This window comes from Leucopleurus acutus (assembly GCF_964270905.1).
Source record: "Leucopleurus acutus genome assembly, chromosome: 4".
NCBI classification, from domain to species: domain Eukaryota; kingdom Metazoa; phylum Chordata; class Mammalia; order Artiodactyla; family Delphinidae; genus Leucopleurus; species Leucopleurus acutus.
The window spans coordinates 111,885,757-111,907,036 of NC_139146.1; the positions used below are offsets into that span (position 1 = coordinate 111,885,757).

The 21,280-nt window shown below is 39.9% G+C and overlaps 1 protein-coding gene across 7 annotated transcripts in view; it reads left to right on the forward strand.

Moving 5' to 3' along the window:
* SEPTIN11 (septin 11) overlaps positions 1 to 21,280 on the forward strand; it is a 118,341-nt gene that overhangs the window by 5,326 nt on the left and 91,735 nt on the right. The gene's annotated exons all lie outside the window — the stretch shown is intronic.

Here is a 21,280-nt window from a genome sequence, read left to right on the forward strand (position 1 = left end):
TGACTGGAGAGCTATTCTGGCCAGGATGGACAGGGAAGTTCTCTCTTAGAAGATACCAGGCAATAGGGACCTCAGTGCTAAGGAGGAGACAAGCCATGTGAAGGTGGAAGAGAGGGGAGCAGGGTGGGAAAGCATTCCAGACAGAGGGAATAGCTAATGTCTGTCAGAAATGAGTGTGATATTATAGAAAGCTAGCGAAATGCCACAAATCCCATATAAATTAGCATAACATGTTTATAAATTAATTGCCTAATAAACTTTTATGACAACTTTATATTGTTTAGTGCATACCCTTTGATCATCTCATCAAAATTTTCACCCTCCTCTTTAGAGAGAATAAAAAGAGAATTTATTTTCTTCTCTTAACATATGGTTGAAATTTACTCTTTTTTTTTTTTTTTTTTTGCGTTACGTGGGCCTCTCACTGTTGTGGTCTCTCCCGTTGCGGAGCACAGGCTCCGGACGCACAGGCTCAGCGGCCATGGCTCACGGGCCCAGCCGCTCCGCGGCATGTGGGATCTTCCCGGACCGGGGCACGAACCCGTGTCCCCTGCATCGGCAGGCGGACCTCAACCACTGCGCCGTCAGGGAAGCCCTGAAATTTACTCTTTAATATTGATAGCTTGGAGCTCAAAGCATTTTACTTCACACACAAATATGCTGGTTGTTTGTAGAACTGCGATAGATTTGTGCCATACAAACACAAGAATTGTGATACATTTATTTCCCAAAATTCTTTTTTTAATTTATTTTATTGAAGTATAGTTGATTTACAATGTGTTAATTTCTACCATACAGCCAAGTGATTCAGCTATACATACATATGTATTTATATTCTTTTTCATATTTTTTTCCATAATGGTTTATCACAGGATATTGAATATAGTTCCCTGTGCTATACAGTAGGACCTTGTTGTTTATCCATTTTATATACAATAGTTTGCATCTGCTCATCCCAAACTCCCAATCCATCCCTCCCCCACCCCCTCCCCCTTGGCAACCACAAGTCTGTTCTCTGTCTTATTTCACAAAATTCTTATCAAAAAAGGAAAAAAATATGTGTTTATAATTGTTCATGCTTTATTATCAAGTATATTCCTAACAAGGAAAGAAACTCTATTTTGTTTTGTTTTTTTTAATTGGGGGAAGTTGCCCAAGCCTGAAATATTTTCCCCCAGCTTTATTGAGGTATAATTGACAAATAAAAATTATATATATTTTTAAAAGAAAATGAGGGACTTCCCTGGTGGTCCAGTGGCTAAGACTCTGTGCTCCCAGTGCAGGGGGCCTGGGTTCGATCCCTGGTCAGGGTACTAGATCCCACATGCACCAACTAAGAGTTAGCATGCTGCAACTAAGACCCGATGCAGCCAAATAAATAAATTAATATAATTTTTTTTAAGTTTGAAAGAAAATGAAAATAAAATAAAATAAACGAGTATGGTGTATTTGAGGAACAGAAAGAAAACCAGGGGCTAAGCTGGAGCACAGTGAAGGACGAAAGTGTGGAGTGAGAAGAAGTCCAAACAGTGAGCAGGGTCTCAGTCCTGCAAGGCCTAATGGGGTTTGGGTTTTCGTCTAAGCGTGATGGGAAACTATTGGAGGTTTATAATCAAGAGAGTTGCATGTGATTTATGTATAACAGAACATCTGGCTGCTGTGTTGAGGGTAGATTATAGGGGATGCCAAAGTAGAAACAGAAAATCCAGTCAGAGATGGCTGCAGAGGGCGAGGCAAGAGATGGTGGTAGCTTGGAATAGCAAGGTATTGGGTGTAGAGTACTGAGATTTGGAAAATATTCTAGAGATAGAAACTAGAGAATGTGCTAGTGGGTTGAATATAAATTTACCAAGATTGGGGGTAGGAAGATGAGCATTCCCTTTTGGAAAGGTTAAGTTTGGGATGAGCATGAGCCATCTAAGTAATGATCTAGAAAAGGCAATTGCTCAGGAGTGAGGTCAGAGCTGGAGATATAAATCTGAGAGTCTTGGGCATTGAGATGGTATTTGAAAGTGATGGGATTAGATGAATTTATCTAGGGAGGGAACCTAGAAAGAGAAAAAAAGACATTCTTAATCAGCCTCAGCATTTGGGGTCTAATCTTTAGTAGTATCTTGCTTAAATATTATGACCTGTCTCAGTCATACTATGGCAATGAGAGAAACTATAAAATCCTGTTTTGTCCCCCTAAGGCCAGTCTGCTGCTTGTGGCTGTAATAGACATTAGTGTGAGACACCCAGCGAGTAAGGTTAATTCCAGGGTCTGGAGTAAGGTCCACTACCCCTCCCCGAATGGAAGAGTCTCCCTCCATTGCCAACTTTACAAGATTTAGAAGTTTAGGGGCTTCCCTGGTGGTGCTGTGGTTGGGAGTCCGCCTGGCGATGCAGGGGACGCGGGTTCATTTCCCGGTCCGGGAGGATCCCGCGTGCCGCGGAGCGGCTGGGTCCGTGGGCCATGGCCGCTGAGCCTGCGCATCTGGAGCCTGTGCTCCGCAACGGGAGAGGTCACAACAGTGAGAGGCCTGCGCACCGCAAAAAAAAAAAAAAAAAGTTTAAAATTTGTTAAAGGAGTCAGCAGGTTTTACATATAGGAAAACCAAGTTTCAGAGCTTAGTGTCTTGTGGAACTGGTGCTCAAGTCAAGCTGACCTCAAATCTAGCATTTTGCACCAGAGTCATAATCTTTCCTCAACTCTCTGGAGTACTTGACTCAGTTGACCATTTTCTCCCTTTGAAATCTCTGTCTTGGCTTCTATAATCATTGCTCTTTTCTGGCTCTTCTCTTACCTCCCTGATCCAACTCTGACTCTCCCTTGCTAACTCTTCTTTCCATTTCTTCTTTCCATGTTCTCTACTCGTTCTCTGGGTTCTACCTGAGTGATGTTGTCTATTTTCCCAGATTTAATTACCACCTGTATTCTTAGGATTCCCAAGTCTATCTGTGATGCTCACCTAGAAAGAGCGCAGACTTTCAAGCAGTTGCTCTAGTCTTGACTCTGCCTGTAACTATCTCCTTAAATTGGCCGATATACAAACTCTCTGGGTCTCGGTTTCTTCATTTGTACAGTGAAGGAATTAGATCAGATGATTCTGAAGTTGCTTCCAGTACTCACATTCTGATTCCAGACTTGATGTCCCTTCTCATGATCTCTATAGTAATAATGACATTGATTGCATGCTCTGTGCCAGACATGGAACCAGGTACTTCACACATATTAACATATTTAATTCTCCGAACAAATTCCTATGCGGTAGGAGCTATTAGTATCCTTATTTTATAGTGGAGGATATCAAGATCCAAATAATGTGATTTCCTATTATATTGTAACCAATAAGTGGCAGAGCCAGGATTCAAACTCCGACACTTTGAGTTTTGAGTCAGCATCGTTTAGCCCCCGCTCTCTTCCTGCTTTTCCCTTCGAGGACCCTGATCCCTTAGTCTCACATCACTTCTGCCTCCTCGGGACCCTTACTCCTTCTGTTACCCCTCCCCCTTGTATCTTCATCCTCTTCCTCTCTTCATTCTCAAGGGCTGATTTCCTTCCTAAAACAACACAAAACCAAAAAACGAGCACTTTGCTCTGAACCGCCCTCGTTCAGTCACTGCCTTAGCTCACCCTCAGCATTCCCGCGTGTGTCACCTCCTCGCAGAGGCCTTTCCTGACCGTGTGGATGAATCAGCTTCCACTGCGAGGCACCTCCAGACACTTCTATTTGGGGAAAGTTAAGTTTGAGATGCCCATTAGGTATTTAAGTAGAGATGGCAAGTGGGCGATTGGATATACAATTCTGGTGCTCCACTTTCACAGCACCTAACACTCCACTATTAAAAACAAATTTTGTATTTGTTCATTTTTATGTGGTCCCCTCAACAAGAACACAGGTTCCGTGAGAGCTAGGCCTGTGTCCTCTTCACCATTAGCAAGGAATTAGCTCAGAATAACAAGGGGTATTGTTTCCTGGGGCTGCTGTAACGCATTATCACAAACTGGGAGGTGGAGGTGGAGGTGGAGATTTATTCTCTCGCAGTTCAGGGGGCGAGACCTTGGAAACCAAGGTGCTGGCAGGCCAGACTCCCTCTGGAAACTCTCGGAGAGAATCCTTCTTTCCCTCTTCCAGCCCCTGGTAACTGTCTACATTCCTTAACTTCCTTGGCTTATGGCCACATCACTCCCACCTCTGGCTCCATCTTCACATGGCCTTCTCCTCTTCTGTGTGCTTCTCCTCTTCTGTCTCTTACAAGGACATTTGTCACGGGATTTAGGGCCCACTCAGATAATCCAGGATGATCTGATCGTAAGAACCTTAATTTAATTACGTTTGCAGATCTTTACCTTTTTATAAATAAAGTAACATTCGCAGGTTCCAGAGAGTTGGACATGGACGTATATTTTGGGTGGCCACTATTCATCTCACCATACAAGGGAATAGGAGGAAGTTCAGGAATGTCTCCCCAGCCCCACCCCTTCTCCGTTTATCCTGGCTAACTTAAATGCTCTTCAGGATTCAACTCAGTGGTTGCCCAGTCAAGGGAGCCACACCCCCAGCCCCAGTACCTGCCTCTCCTATAATAATAATAGCTAGTGCATATTCAGCACTGTTTTAAGGGCTTTATGTGTACGAACTCACTTAATGCCTGCTACAACCCTATGAGATCGTCCCCATTACTATCTTGATTTTATCAAAAGCTAATGGTCTGTTTTGTTGTCTCTCTTCCGCAGTAGACCTCCCCCCAGGGCAACAGCCAAGGCTTATTATCTCTGTCCCCAACATATACCATGGCATTTCCGGCTCTATGTGAAGGCTGGTGGGTTGAATAAATGACTGAGCAAGAGATAGGCTTGTACTAGTCTGGGCAGGGTTTTGAATATCAGATTAAGGTATTTGGATTTGGGGACTTCCCTGGTGGTCCAATGGTTAGGACTTGGCACTTCCACTGCTGTGGCCTGGGTTCAATACCCGGTTGGGGAACTAAGATCCCACAAGCTGTGCGGCACAGCCAAAAAAGAAAAAAAAGACATTTGGAGTTTATCTTGTAGATCATAGGTGGCCAACAGTTTTAAAGGTGAGTAGTGATAGCACCGACCCATCTTTCAAATATATCCTCCCCTTGGGAGGAACGTCATCAAATATTGTTTTAATTATCATCTCCAAATACATCCCTCCCCCTCCACCCCCTGGGCCTCCCTCCTGAGCTCTAGTCTCACATTCCCTGATTCTTGCTGGGTCTCTCTAGGCTCAAATTCAGCATGTCCAGGCCAGCCTTCGTCATTCTTCCCCCCAAAGCCACTCTTCCTGTTTTACTGAGCTCAAAGGCATCCAAACTAGACAACTTGAATTAATCCCGCTTTCCTCACCCCAACTGCCAATTAGTCATCAAGTGCTGTCAACTCCATCTCATGGACTTTATCTCATATCCATTCGCCTGGTCTCTGCCATAGTTCAGGCTCTTGCATCTTTCTTTTTTCTTTAATTAATTAATTAAAAAAATTTTTTTAATTTATTTTTGGCTGTGTTGGGTCTTTGTTGCTGCTTTGTCTAGTTGTGGCAAGCAGGACCTACTGTTTGCTGTGCTGTGTGGGCTTCTCATTGCGTTGGCTTCTCGTTGCAGAGCATGGGCTCTAAGTGCATGGGTTTCAGTAGTTGTGGCATGCGGGCTCAGTAGTTGTGGCTCACGGCCTCTAGAGCGCAGGCTCAGTAGTTGTGGTGCACGGGCTTAGTTGCTCTGTGGCATGTGGGATCTTCCCAGACCAGGGCTTGAACCCGTGTCCCCTGTATTGGCAGGCGGATTTTTTTTTTTTTAACATAAATTTATTTATTTATTTATTCTTTGGCTGCATTGGGCCCTCGTCGCTGGGCGCAGGCTCCCTCCAACTGCAGCAAGCAGGGGCCACCCCTCGCTGCGATGTGCGGGCCTCCCACCGCGGGGGCCCCTCCCATTGCCGAGCGCGGGCTCCAGGTGCGCGGACCTCAGCGGTTGCGGCACACGGGCTCAGCAGCCGTGGTTCACGGGCTCTAGAGCGCAAGCTCAGTAGCTGTGGTACACGGGCTTAGTTGCTCCGCGGCATGCGGGATCTTCCCGGACCAGGGATCGAACCCGTGTCCCCTTCACTGGCAGGCGGACTCCAACCACTGCGCCACGAGGGAAGTCCAAGGCTCTTGCATCTTTCACCTGGACTATTGCGCTAGCCCCCTGACCGGTCTCCTCACCTCTAGTTTCCCCTCTCCAACTGCAGTCTATCCTCCACTCTGCTGCTCATTTTATAAGCCTAAAAACCAGATCTGATCATTCACTTTCGTGTTAAAACAATAAACAAACAAAGCTCCAAAACAACTCTGCAATGGTTCTTCATTGCGTACAAGATCAAGATCTTCGAGATCTACCTACAAAGATTTACTTTTCTTCCTTACTCATTCACTTAACGCATGTGTATTGAATGCCTACTATGTGTCTGGTACTGTATTCATTGCATTCATATACTAGTGAGGGAGGTGCCCTACATCTATACAGATGGACATAGCTGTTCTTACTTGGGCGGCTCATGTCACAGGCAGTGAAAGAAATACCCTAAGGAAGATTCTACAACTAGAAGAGGTCGATAGTGGCATCCTTGCTGTTTGCTTTCAGGATATACTGTAACTTTTTTGCTATTTGTATGCCTGTTGAGTGGATTTACAGATTATATTTATCAGTATCTAGTTTCAAATTAATCTTAACCAAGAAGGAAAGTAATTTTAAAAAATTCTCACAAGGAAACTATGAACTAAAGATAATACTAAACTTTAAGCCAAGTAAATAATACCATAAGCCCAAGGGAGTGGGGCTACACCTAATATGAGCCTTAGCAACATTAGACTTAAAACAATATCTAGGGACTTCCCTGGTGGCGCAGTGGTTAAGAATCCACCTGCCAATGCAGGGGACACGGGTTTGAGCCTTGGTCCGGAAGATCCCACATGCCGCGGAGCAACTAAGCCTGTGCGCCACAACTACTGAGCCTGCGCTCTGGAGCCCTAGAGGCACAGTTACTGAGCCTGCGCTGCAGCCACTGAAGCCCGCGTGCCTAAAGCCCATGCTCCGCAACAAAGAGAAGCCACCACAATGAGAAGCCCGAGCCCTGCAACGAAGAGTAGCCCCTGCTCGCCACAACTAGAGGAAGCCCACACACAGCGAGGACGACCCAAGGCAGCCAAAAATAAAATAAGCATAAATAAATAAATTTATTTTATAAAATAGTCATTATATTAAAAAAAAGAGATAGAAGATATTTTTCTTTTTTTAGAAATACAAGTCCAAGTAGACTTGAGTTCAGATTTTTAATTAATTAATTAATTTATTTTTGGGTGCGTTGGCTCTTCATTGCTACGCGCGGGCTTTCTCTAGTTGCAGCGAGCTGGGGGGCGACTCTTCGTCGTGTGGTGTGCGGGCTTCTCACTGCGGCGGCTTCTCTCCATGCTACAACATGGATGAAACTTGAGAATATTGTGTTAGGTAAAAGAAGCCCATCACAAATAACCATGTATTGTATGATTCCATTTATATGTTATGTGCCGTGTGGGCAAATCCATAGAGACAGAAAGTAGATTACTGGTGGCTTGTGGGAGGGGAGAATGGGGAGTGACTGCTAATGGTATGGGGAGATTGAGTCCAATCATGACCAATGATTTAATCAATCATACCTATATAATGAAACCTTGATCGAAACTCTAAGGAGGTTCAGAGTGTTTCCTGATTGGTAAGTACATCAATGTACCAGGAGGCTGGCACAAGCTCCCAAGCCGCCCCCATTGCAGACTTTGCCTTATGTATCTCTTCCATTTGGCTGTATCCTTTAGAATAAAACAGTAATTCTAAGTACAGTGCTTTCCTGAGTTCTGTGAGTCATTCTATCGAATTATCAAACCTGCAGAGGGGTCATAGAAACCCTCAATTAGTAGTCAGGCTGGTCCATCAGAAGTGCAGATGGCCCCCTGAATTTGTAGCTGGCGTCTGAAGTGGGGGCAGTCTTTTGGGACTGAGCCCTTAATCTGTGGGCTCTGCAAAGTGTCAGATTTGAGAGGAATTGTTGGATACCCATTTGGTGTTGAAGATTTGCTGGAGAGCTCCGGGGAAGGTAGCATTTGCTAAGTGGGCCATTATCTAAGAAGTCTGAGAACACTACAGAACAGTACTTAGTACAAAATCTTGAACACAGATAGAAAGTAGCAACTGTGCTACTTTGAGGCACTTCTTAAAGTGAGAGATAGAAGTATTGACATTTTTAGAGTTGAATTGTACTTTACCATACAAATGTTTACTAAGGGTACTATTCAAAATACACTTTCTCTTCTTATCAACCTTTTCAAAGATAATGAAGCCTGTCTACCCAAAATTACTTAGGGATAGGTCTTTCTGAAAGTGAAAGGATGAAATTGGAGACTCTCTTTTAGCCATATGATTATATAGATTTCCATCAGGGAAAAAAATCTCCCTGGATCTTGAAACAAACCAGCTGCTGCTATCCAAATATGTATGAATGCAACACATTCTATTTCTTTAAATAAGTATTTTTATTACACTGATTCTTTTGGAAAGGTTGATTATTTCCATACTTGCTCTGCACCGTCCTCTCCTCTTTGGTCTCCTTCTTTTGTTCCCTCTTCCCCCAGATGGGAAGAAGGACATTCTCGGAAATTCACATATACAAAGGCAGAAATACTCAAGATTATCCAGGGACAAGAAAAAGTCCACTATGAAAAAAAATTACATCACTCCAATAAGTTGGGAATAAAGGATGTTACATCCTACTCTTTGTGGCAATGAGTAGGGGAAAAGAAAGACAAAACTTCAAAGCAATTCATCTGGCATAATATAAACTAAATATTTATAAAATGAATATAAATAACATAGGATTTTTTTAAACAACTGCAAAAATGATAAAGAAAATAACTAGTCTGTGTGTGGACATAGGGTCTTGCTTGTGAGGACTCATATCATTATCAGATGTGTGACTTTGATTGTACTAAATCATAATTCCTGCATATGGCATTAATTTGCAAGTTAAAATTTTGATAAAAGATTTGTTTTCCCCTAGACACAAGCAATGTGTCTAATTTTCATGTAATTTTAAATGAGAATATTTACTGTGCTTCCTTGAATTAGTTCATCGAATCATGACAAAAATGGTATAATGACTTTTTTTCTCATTTTAAATGATTGCCATTACAGTCTTATGATGGGTCTTTTTTTTTTTTTTTTTTTTTTTTTTAAATATTTTATTGGAATAATTATTCAATTGTTAGCATGATATTCACGATAACATTATTCATAGGGTGATTCTTTCCACTTTAAGGAGATCTATTTTTATTTTATTTATTTTTGGTTGTGTTGGGTCTTCGTTTCTGTGCGAGGGCTTTCTCTAGTTGTGGCAAGCGGGGGCCACTCTTCATCGCGGTGCGCGGGCCTCTCACTATCGCGGCCTCTCTTGCTGTGGAGCACAAGCTCCAGACGCGCAGGCTCAGTAGTTGTGGCTCACGGGCCTAGTTGCTCCGCGGCATGTGGGATCTTCCCAGACCAGGGCTCGAACCCGTGTCCCCTGCATTGGCAGGCAGATTCTCAACCACTGCGCCACCAGGGAAGCCCTTATGATGGGTCTTTATAGATTGCCTTTTGCACTAGAGAAAACATCTTATATTACTTTCCTCATATTTTAAAACTACAGGAGTCCCTGTTCATAGCACCTGAGGAAATGGTGAACATGAGTAAAATTATGCAGGCGAGTTTTAGTTTGCTAAATGAATAACACTTTAGTTCATCCAAAGTGGCTCTGAGAGACTAAAACAAGTAGTTCATTTATTTTTAGCTGCTGATTTAACTTCAGTTATAACACTTTTATTTAGGAAATGACTTCCTAGGAGAAAGTGTTAGGCAGCAAGAAGAGAAATAAATATTGAACAATCTTTAAGATTCCATTAGACAGAGGGCTCATGATACTAAGAAACGAGGCCATTCTGTAATTTTACCTTTAAAATGTATATTAGATTTGTAATAAAAATAAATATGTATCTTTTAATTTTAGTAATGAGTTAAATATATTTACAAAGCGGGCCGTGCACTGTAGTGGAAGGAGCAGCGTGTGGCAGTCGGCAGTGCTGGTCCTACGCTGAAACCATCCAGCTCTATGATCTCAGACTTAAAAGTTAATACAGGCTTCCTGACTCCTGATTCCTCATCCTGGGGAACCGACTCAGAAATGTATAATAGGGCTTCCCTGGTGGCGCAGTGGTTGAGAGTCCGCCTGCTGATGCAGGGGACACGGGTTCGTGCCCCGGTCCTGGAAAATCCCACATGCCGCGGAGCGGCTGGGCCCGTGAGCCATGGCCGCTGAGCCTGCGCGTCCGGAGCCTGTGCCCCTCAACGGGAGAGGCCACAGCAGTGAGAGGTCCGCGTACCGCAAAACAAAACATATATATATATATAACTGAATCACTTTGCTATACATCAGAAACTAACACAACTTTGTAAATTAATAAAATAAATTAAAAATATATATATTTTGACTACTATTCAATGATTCCACAAGTGTTTAATCATGAAAAAGTCATTTATTTGACTTTATCTCACATTACAATTCTACAGAAGAATGCCAGATACTTTGTATTTCCTTCGTGCCAGGAATGAATCCTTTAATCACTTCTTAGTCTATGTCTTTCCTAGGCAAATGTATTTAACACCTATGCGTAGTTTCCTGTTAATGTCTCTGTTCAATTTAAAATGCATTCTTGGCTTGTAAGAAATTCCATGGATAAGGACACAGCTTATGTGGAAGTTCTAAAAAATGATAAAATGGAGTAGAATGAATGTTGTAGCAAGCGGCTGTAGGTATGTCAATACTACCAATTCTTAGTTGCACAGGCTAGCTGAAAAGACCTCTCTAGGACTTCTGTATTTATCTGCACAGGCTTGAACCCTCTGGGCTCGCTCCAAGACCAAAAAGGCTTCCCTTGGGCAGTGTTGGGTATATGTGAAGGGAATATTTCTTCTTTTATGTTTTAAAAGTTATTTTTATTGAGATATAATTGATGCATAACATTGTGTAAGTTTAAGGTGTACAATGTGTTGGTTTGATACATGTATATATTGTAGTATGATTACTATGATAGCATTAGCTGGCACCTCTATCACATTACATAATTATCAGTTCTTTTTTGTGGTGGGAATGTTTAAGGTCTAGTCTCTCAGCAACTTTTTTTTTTTAATGCTTTTTTTTTTTGGCCGTGCTGCGTGGCACGTGGGATCTTAGTTACCCCGCCAGGGATTGAGCTCATGCCCCCTGCAGTGGAAGCACAAAGTCTTAACCACTGGACCACCAGGGAAGTCCTGCAACTTTGATTTTTATAATACAGTATTGTTGTCTACAATCACTGTGCTGTGCATTAGATCTCCAGGACTTATTTATCTACTGGTTGCAAGTTTGTACCCTTAAACGTCTCCTCAATTCCCTCACACCCAGTCCCTGGTAACTACCATTCTACTCTCTGTTTTTACAACTTCAGTTTATTTTTGGTTCTACATATAAATGATATCATATAGTGTTTGTCTTTTTCTGTCTGACTTATCTTACTTAGCATAGTGCCATTAAGGCCCATCCATGTTGTTGAAAATGGCAAGATTTCCTTCTTTCTCATTGCTGCATAATATTCCATTCATCCATTGATGGACACTTAAGTTGTTTCCATACCTTGCCTACTGTGAATAGTGCTGCAATAAACATGGGAGTGCATATATTTCTTTGATATCCTGTTTTCATTTCCTTTGGACACTTACCCAGGAGTGGAATTGCTGGATCATACCGTAGTTCTATTTTTAAGTAATTATTTTTTTTATGAATGTATGGTGACTTGGGTATCCCAATATATTGGTGGTGGGAATATAAATTTGTTGGTTCTTTCTTAAAAATAACTCTATGTATCAAGAGTTTCAAAATATTCACCCTTATAGATTCAGTAATTTCGCTTTCAGGAACATTTCTTAAGGAAATAATAGAAATTTAGATACAGGTATGCAAAGATGTTTATTGTGCTTTGTATAATAGCAGGAAGGAAGAATGAAAGGAACAGAGGAAAGCAGGAAGAAAATAAAGAAAGGAGGTAAGGAGGAAGGAAACAGAGAAAAGAGAGAGAGAAAAAAAATGAAAACAACCTAATATTCAATAACCAGGGAGTATTACATAAATTTTGATGTGCTCATATGATGGAGTATTTTGCAGCCAGAAAGAGAATCTTATTTATCTATAATAAGGGTTGATATATTTTACACTTAAAAGTTAGAAAAAATGTTAAACTAGCTCAAGAAAAAAAGTTAAACACTCCTTATGGAAATAATAGGAAAATGATATAAGTAGGAAATTTATAAAGAAAGAAAAAAATGGCTAGTAAAAATATTTTAAAAATTCAATCACTAATTGTGATATAAATTTAACTTAAAAAAACTGTAAGTTATTCTTTACTATAAAAATGGCAAAGATTTTTAAAAAAACTATAAGTTATTCTTTACTATAAAAATGGCAAAGATTTTTTTTTTGACATCTTTATTGGAGTATAATTGCTTTACATTGTTGTGTTAGTTTCTGCTGTATAACAAAGTGAATCAGGGACTTTCCTGGTGGCGCAGTGGTTAAGAATCCGCCTGCCAATGCAGGGGACACGGGTTTGAGCCCTGGTGTGGGAAGATCCCACATGCCGCAGAGCAGCTAAGCCCGTGAGCCACAACTACTGAGCCTGAGCTCTAGAGCCCACAAGCCACAACTACTGAGCCCGCAAATCTAGAGCCTGTGCTCTGCAACAACAGAAGCCACTGCAATAAGAAGCCCGCGCACCACAACTAGAGAAAGCCCACATGCAGCAATGAAGACCCAATGCAGCCAAAAATAAATAAATAAGGCAAAGATTTTATTTATTTTTTATTGAAGTATAGCTGATTTACAATGTTACATTAATTTCTGGTATACAGCAAAGTGATTCAGTTATACATATATATTCTTTTAAATATTCTTTTCCATTATGGTTTATTACAGGATATTGAATATAGTTCCCTGTGCTATAAAATAGGACCTGTCATCTCTGCCCGAAGGGGTACAACTCTGTTGCTCCAGAACTTCCCACTGTGTTGGCTGAGGCTTTTTTGGGTCTATATTACGGGTCAGATTCCCCTTGTGCCCAATCTGGCTTCATCCCGTTTCTACATCTCTAATAAACATCTTGCACCCCAAACTCCACTTTAGAATTCACTGGAGGGTCACTGTCTACCCATCATGGGCCTCCTCTCTTAACAGAAGAATTTTGCTAAGTATTAAGGATCATTTCCCTCTGAGCCTTACCTGGACCCCTAACTTATGCTTAAACATTGAAACATATTTACCTAATGCCTTGTCTGTTATCATTTGAAGAAGTCTACAGCCATGAACTTATATCCTTCTTTCACATACGTATTTGAATACAAATAGCATCCTGATATACCCACTGTTGCTCTTGCCTGTCCAGCTGCCGTTACACCTTCTTTTGGAAAGAGTATTTACATTTTTCTTCCAAGCCCAACAGATATTGATAGATGAAGAAGCAAGGAACTCAGGTTGAAATAAGTAAAGAAAGTTTTACCTCATTCAAAAGGAACAAGTCTACAAGAAGAGAGATGAGGGTACAGAGTAACCCCATGCACTAGAGAGTTATTCAGCTAGTGGAAATTGAGGATGGTAGAATGATGGACGGCGAATAGGTTGAGACAAAACATGAAAATATAGAAGTGATACGGCTGTTCAAATATACAGGTATGTATGTATGATTCTATTCTAATTCAGTGGCAATATCTAGTGGTTGAAGGGACTTCAACTACATAAATTTTCTAGGCTCACAAAAAGAAATAATAACGGATACCACAATAACTGGCTACAGGGAGAAAGGAATTATCTGAGAATTAGAGATGTCAGAACTATGGGACCTGACCCCGGCTGGCTGCCAAGGACAGTGACCAGCAGGCCAAGTCATCATACTCCAGGGAGCATGTCATTTCACAGGATGCTCCTTAATGAGATCAGATTTTAAAAAGAGCATGTATTAAAGAGTAGCAAAAGCCTACAAGGATTGATACTTTCTTGTAGGCTTAGATAATTTTTGCTTTTAAAAAGAATACCAAGAAATTTTCAAAATTTGTTTTTTGCTTTTCAAGTAATACTTGCCAGAAGAGGATGAAAAGAAAGGAAGAAAATCACCACTTGATGGTGATGATATAATGCTATCAGATGACCATGAAAAGTCAAAACTACACAACTTTTTGTCTCCTCTCTCAAAGAGAATTTTTTTAATGAAAAATGTAGTATAAACGTGATTAAAAGGTTACTGAAATCCAATGGGGTAAGTGAACAATCAATTGCTTTAAGTGAGTTAAACTTTCCAGGCCTAAATGAATTATCCCTGAAAGACTTTGCATAAGTGATTATGGATTAGCATTAGTCAGCTTTGGGAAACCAGAGAAAAATAAGAAATGCCAAGGATTGAAGAGGGCATATATTGTCCTGATTATCAAATAGAATAAAAGCAGCAGGAACAGGGCAGAGTTTGAGAAATATTGGTAAATTTAACATTATCTAGAACGAACTTTTAAACAACTGTTTTAACAGGGAAAGAGATTGAGCTTATAAATGACAATTTCAATTTTTTTTTGTTTCCACATATAGCTACCAAAGTCTCAGTGGGGAAAAAAACAACAAACATTACTGCAGATGTTTCAAATGAAAAAAAAAGATACCTTAAATAAAGAGTAGAACTGTTAACACTTGCTAGTCTAGTATGATCACCAGATCAGCAGTATCAGCATCACCCGGGAGACTGATGGAACTAAAGACTATCAGGCCCCACACCAGACCTACTGATTTTAGAATCTGCATTTTAACAGGATCTCCAAGTGATTCATGTGTACTAAAATTCGAGAAGCACTGAAGTATAACAAATAAGGGATGGCAAGGCACCCAAAGACTAATAACATTAAGAAGTCATTGGGGACTTCCCTGGTGGCGCAGTGGTTAAGAATGTGCGTACCAATGCAGGGGACATGGGTTCGAGCCCTGGTCCGGGAAGATCCCACATGCCGTGGAACAACTAAGCCTGTACACCACAACTACTGAGCCTGCACTCTAGAGCCCGCGAGCCACAACTACTGATCCCACGTGCCACAACTACTGAAGCCCACGCACCTAGAGCCGGTGCTCTGCAACAAGAGAAGCCACCGCATTGAGAAGCCCACGCATCGCAACGAAGAGGAGCCCCCCTGTTGCCACACTAGAGAAAGTCCGTGTGCAGCAACAAAGACCCAACGCAGCCAAAAATAAATAAATACATACATTTATTAAAAAAAAAAAAGGTGTCATTACCACTCTTAGAACTGAAGGAACAAAGGGAGGAAATTGGGAAATTGGAACTGGTGAATATAATAAAAACCATTGAATTGTACACTTTAAATTGATAAACTGTATGGTATGTGAATCGTATTTCAATAAAACTATTAAAAAGGAAAAAAACCAAAAAAATACATGCAAAATCTGTATGCTGAAATCTCCAAAATATTAAAGAAAGCAAGCAGTGGAAATAAATGGAGTGATATATCATGTTCATGGACTGGAAGATTCGATAGTGTTAGGATGTTAATTCTCCCTAATGATTCTAAATCCCACTATGATTTTTTGGTATAAATTTACAAGCTTATTATAAAATGTACATGGAGAGGCAAAGGATTTAGATTAGCCAAAATAATTTTGAAAGAGAATAAAGTTGGAGAGTTCATTTTCCCTCATTTCAAGACCTATTAGAAAGCTACAGTAATCAAGGCAATGTGGTATTGGCAGAAGGATAGACACATTGACCAATAAACAGAAGAGTTCGGACAAGCACATATATACTTAAGCAATTTTTGACTGAAGTACAGAGGCAATTCAGTGGAGAAGGGATAATCTTCTCAACATGTGAAGCTGGAAAAATTGCATATGTGAAAAAATAAGCTTTCATCCTTATCTCACACCATATACAAAAATTAACTCAAAATAGATTATAGACATAAATGTAAAAACTAAAACTACAGACTTCTAGAAGAAAAACAGAGATTTGACACATTTCTTTATAGACAACAAAAGCACAATCCATGAAAGGAAACAAATCAATGTTATACTCCATCAAATAAAGATTTCTGCTCTTTTAAAAAATTCTAGTAAGAAAATGAAACGACAAACCTTAGAAATACATGTGAAATATATATCAAGCATCTATAAGAATAAATAATAAAAATAAACCAGTTTAAAAAACAGGCAAAAAATCACATAACCAAAGAGGTATATAAATGGCAGATAAGCAAATGAAAAGATTCTCAACACCATTAGTCACTGGAGAAATGCAAATTAAAACTACATTGAGGTACCACTGCAAAACTACTAGAATGACTAGAAAGTTAAAAATTGAATATACTTACTGCTGGTAGACAGCAGAACAACTGGAACCTCATATATCACCATAATAAATTTTAGAACATTTTTATCACTTAAAAAGAAATCCCATACCCCTTAGTTATTACTTCTGTACCACTTCATCCCACCTCAGTCCTGAGCAGCTAGCTGTTATTTTTTTCTGTATAGATTTACCTATTCTAGACATATAATATAAATAGAATGATATAATAAGTGATCTTTTGTGGCTGGCTTCTTTCACATAGCATAATGTCTAAAAGATTCATCTATGTTGTACTATTTAACAGTATTTAACTCCTCTTTATGGTCAAACAATACTCCATTGAATGGATCTACCATATTTTATCTATGCGTCAGTTGATGGACAGTGGGATTATTTCCACCTTTTGGCTATTGTGAATAAGTTTTTGTGTGGACATACGTTTTAATTTCTCTTGGGTATATACCTAGGAGTGGCGTTGTGGAGTCATATGCTAACTCTATGTTCAACCATTTGAGAAACTGCCGAACTGTTTTCCAAAGTGGCTGTGCTACTTGACATCCCCACCAACAGGGTACGAGGGATCTAATTTCTCCACATCCTTGATGAAACTTGTTACATGATTTTTTTAAAGATTATAGCCACCCTAGTGGATATTAAGTGGCATCTCTTTCTAACGATGTCAAGAATCTTTTCATGATCTTTTACGGCCATTTGTACATCTTTTTGGACAAATGTTTTTTTCAAATCCTTTAACCATTAAAAATTATCTTTTATTATTAAGTTGAAAGAGTTCTTTATATATTCTAGATACAAGTCTCTTATCAGATATATGATTTGCAAATATTTTTTCTTATTGTGTAGGTTGTCTTTTCACTTTTTTTGTGTCCTTGAAGCACAAAAGTTTTAAATTTTGAGTCTTTTGTTGCTTGTGCTTTTGATGTCACATCTAAAAATCTATTGCCAAATCCAACGTCATGAAAACTTAGCTCTATATTTTCTTCTAAGAGTTTTATATAGTGTTAGCTCTTACATTTAGATCTTTGACACATTTTGAAATAATTTTTGTATGTGGTAGGTGATAAGGATTGGAATTTATTCTATTGCATCTGCCTAGTTTCCCAGTACCATTTGTTAAAAAGATTCTTCTTTCCCGCATTGAATGGCCTTGTCCAGTTGACCATAACACTTGAGTTTATTTCTGTCAATTCTATTCCATTGATCTTTATATCTATCCTTATGCCAGTACCACACTGCCTTGATTACTGTTGCTTTGTAGTAAAATTTGAAATATGGAAGTGGGAGTCCAAGTTTTGACTATTCTGGGTCCCTAAAAGTTTATATGAATTTTAGAATCAGATTGGTTTCTACAAGTAAGCCAGCTAGGATTCTGATAGGGATTGTGATAAATCTGTAGATCAATATGGGGAGTACTGCCATATTAACAATGTTAAGTCTTCCTATCCATGAACATGAGATGTTTTTCCACTTACTTAGACTTTGAAAAATTTCTTCCAGCAATGTTTTTAATGGAAGTTTTGTACTTTTGTTAAATTTATTCCTTAATATTTCATTCTTTTTGATGTTATTGTAACTGAAATTGTTTTCTTAATTTCATTTTTGGATCGTTTATTGCAAGTGTGTAGAAAAACAACTGATTTTTGTGTAATGATTTTTTATCAATACAACCTTGTTGAATTCATATTAGTTCTAATGATTCTTTAGTGGATTTCATAGGATTTTCTATATACAAGTTTATGTGAATAGAGATATTTTTACTTTTTCCTCTCCAATATGGATGTTTTAAAATATTAGAACATCTTTATATATTATGTTGCAGGAGGGGTTCAGGATCTGTTGTCAGTTATACTGTTTGAAATGAAAGTGGTAATAGCTTCTACCTTATTCCCTGTCTCTTATAGTGTTCCTAATTCATCATTTATCATTTTTTACTGGAATCAAGGTGATGTGTTAGTTAGGGTTGTTTGACTGCAAGTCACAGAAACAAGCGATAAAAATTGATTATGGAATGCATAAACGCTAACAATTTGTACTGACTTTGGGTCCTTAATTCAAGATTCAAACTTAACAGTGTCTGACTGACCAAGCTTAGATCACATGCTCTCTTGGATATACTTTGGTGGTAAGAGGAAGGATTTGATGGAAAGCAACTTTAGGAACCTCTCTTGTAGAGGCATTGACTTTCCATCAAGGTGGAACATTCGTTGGAAAATCTCCCCAAGCAAATTGGGGTTCCATTAAGAAGGGAACAGATCTGGCATGACTAACAATGTCAAATATTCAGTAGAGATCTTTTCTATTGTTTGTTTTTTTTTTTTTTTGCGGTACGCGGGCCTCTCACTGTTGTGGCCTCTCCCATTGCGGAGCACAGGCTCCGGACACGCAGGCTCAGCGGCCATGGCTCACGGGCCCAGCTGCTCCGCCGCATGTGGGATCTTCCCGGACCGGGGCACGAACCCGTGTCCCCTGCATCGGCAGGCAGACTCTCAACCACTGCGCCACCAGGGAAGCCCAGTAGAGATCTTAGTTCTAAGATGCAAATATATGGTTAACCTCCTTGGCTCTTCATTGCCCACAGGATCACATTCCAAATCCTTAGTAAGGCAATAAAGGCTTTTGGTAGCATAGCTCCTAGCCTCATCTCCATTCCAATGCAGCTCAACATTCATTGAATATATCAGACTTTGTGAAACACGAATAAGCACTCTTGCCTTGAGACAATTATAATCTTACTCATAATCTCTGTATGTTAGTATGATCATCTCTCAATTAATAACTTGTAATAATAGCTAGGGTGACCATAAGTCCTGGTTTTTGCCTATTGTCCTAGTGTAGTTACTAATGGCACCAATGCTCTTTTTCAGTTTCTAAAGTTTCTAAGTTTGGACAATAAGTTATAGGTCATTCTAATAATAGCATACCTATGTTTTCTCAGTTATCTCTGAGCAAAACAATTCTCTGATGGACTGAATCTGTTAAGGTTGAGATGGTACATTCCTATTGGATAATTTCAGTAGAGTTTAAGAAAAGGCTACTTGCAAAGGTGTGGACAAAATGTAGAGAAACCACAAGGGGTTTACCCTAGAATAACCTAGAGTAACTGTGACCTTCAGATGTAGCCAGCCTGCAGTCATGCCACAGCAAGGGAGCCTTAGGGAATAAATACCCAGACTCTTTGTTGTATTGCTGTTGCTCCCCATCGCCTGAACTCAACTAACTGAATCTAAGGGAAAGAAAGCCCTTTAAGTTCAGGTTCTCCTGTGGGCAGAAACATGGATATCCTCCATCAGAACTCACGACTACTACCCTATTTTGCAGTAGGAAAAAATGAGATGAAGAAAGGCTCACATGCTCCATGTCACAAAGCTCATAAGTGATAATCTGGAGTCCAAGTGCTGTGTTCTCCCCACTCTACCAGCCTCCCTCTAAGGCTGCTACATGGTAGCAATGCCAAATGACCTATCCTTCCCATAGCATCGTTACCTTTGAAATCACTGAATCTTTGCTCATTCTTTTCCCTTGTTTGGAATGTCTTCCTTGCTCTCGCCCCTCCTCCAACTCTTTGATGAAGCCTTTCCTGTTCTGACAGGGAGTGAATAGCTCCTTCTACTGTGCTTTGAAATCCCATAATTCATACATCTTTTCTAAGATTTGGCCTATTTATTGGAGTTGTTTAAACATCTGTCTCTCAGCAGACTGTGTCAGAGAGGCATCCTCAGTAAAAATTTTTTTTAGTTCCTAGCACAGTGCTGGGCAGAATTAAAAGGTAACCTAATCTCTTATTAATTCTACTAGGGAGGAGCTATTACTAAACAGGTTTTAAAGATGAGATAATTGAAGCACTGAAAGGTTAAGTAATTTGCCCAAGGTCACACAGCTGTGAAGTATTGATAGTAAAGCCAGGATTTTGAATCTAGGTAGTCTGGTTGTAGAATGATACTTAACTTCAAAATGAGAACTGAAATTCTGAAATAGCCTTCCTTGGTTGAAAGGATTTAAATTGTATATTTATTAAATATATATACACACACACACACACACATATGCCTAACCTGCCAGAAAAAAACAAGGAAGGGGGTAATTTAAGGCACTGCTTGCTCCTAGTCAGTGAAAAAAAACCAGGCAGAAGCTGGGTAAACTGATGATTTTATCCTAAAAGGGTTTCCTCAAACAGATTAGATGTTGGAATAAGTGACTTTAAGCTTTGTGATGAGCATAAATAAAATAACCTACCAACAAAGGTAGGGAGTTCACATCCTTAAAAACTAATCAGCTGTTTTCAACCTAAGCATTTGCAAACAATATAAGTAAATACAATTAAAAACAATGAATGAAATCCTGCAGTCTGGTCTGGTCTGGTCTATGTAACATAAAATGGAGAGTTGGTTTGTAACTGCCCTTATCCAGTTGGCAGCCTGTGGAGCTGTCTTTTCATAGGGTTTACCTGAGACCTCTTGTCCATGGGCAGTGCCGCTGTGTAATCCTCTCTCTGGGAGAAGGAAAAAAATGTCCATATACAGACAGCTGCAGACCGAAGTATTTCTTTCCCCCTCCCTTTACATAGCACGCACGCACCTGGTAATCGTAACTCAACGCTTACAGAGTGTCTAATGCATGCTTGACGTAAAATGGTGGTCCTCGTCTTCAAAAGATTTGAAGTCTAGGGGTAGAAACTGGTCCAAACTGAAGAGGTTAGGGCTCTGAGGGTCTGGGCCACAGGCTGAAGAGCCCCTCATCTTTCTTTCACCGAGTGTACTTTCATCGTTTTCTCATTCCTGGCGGTCCCACCAGGA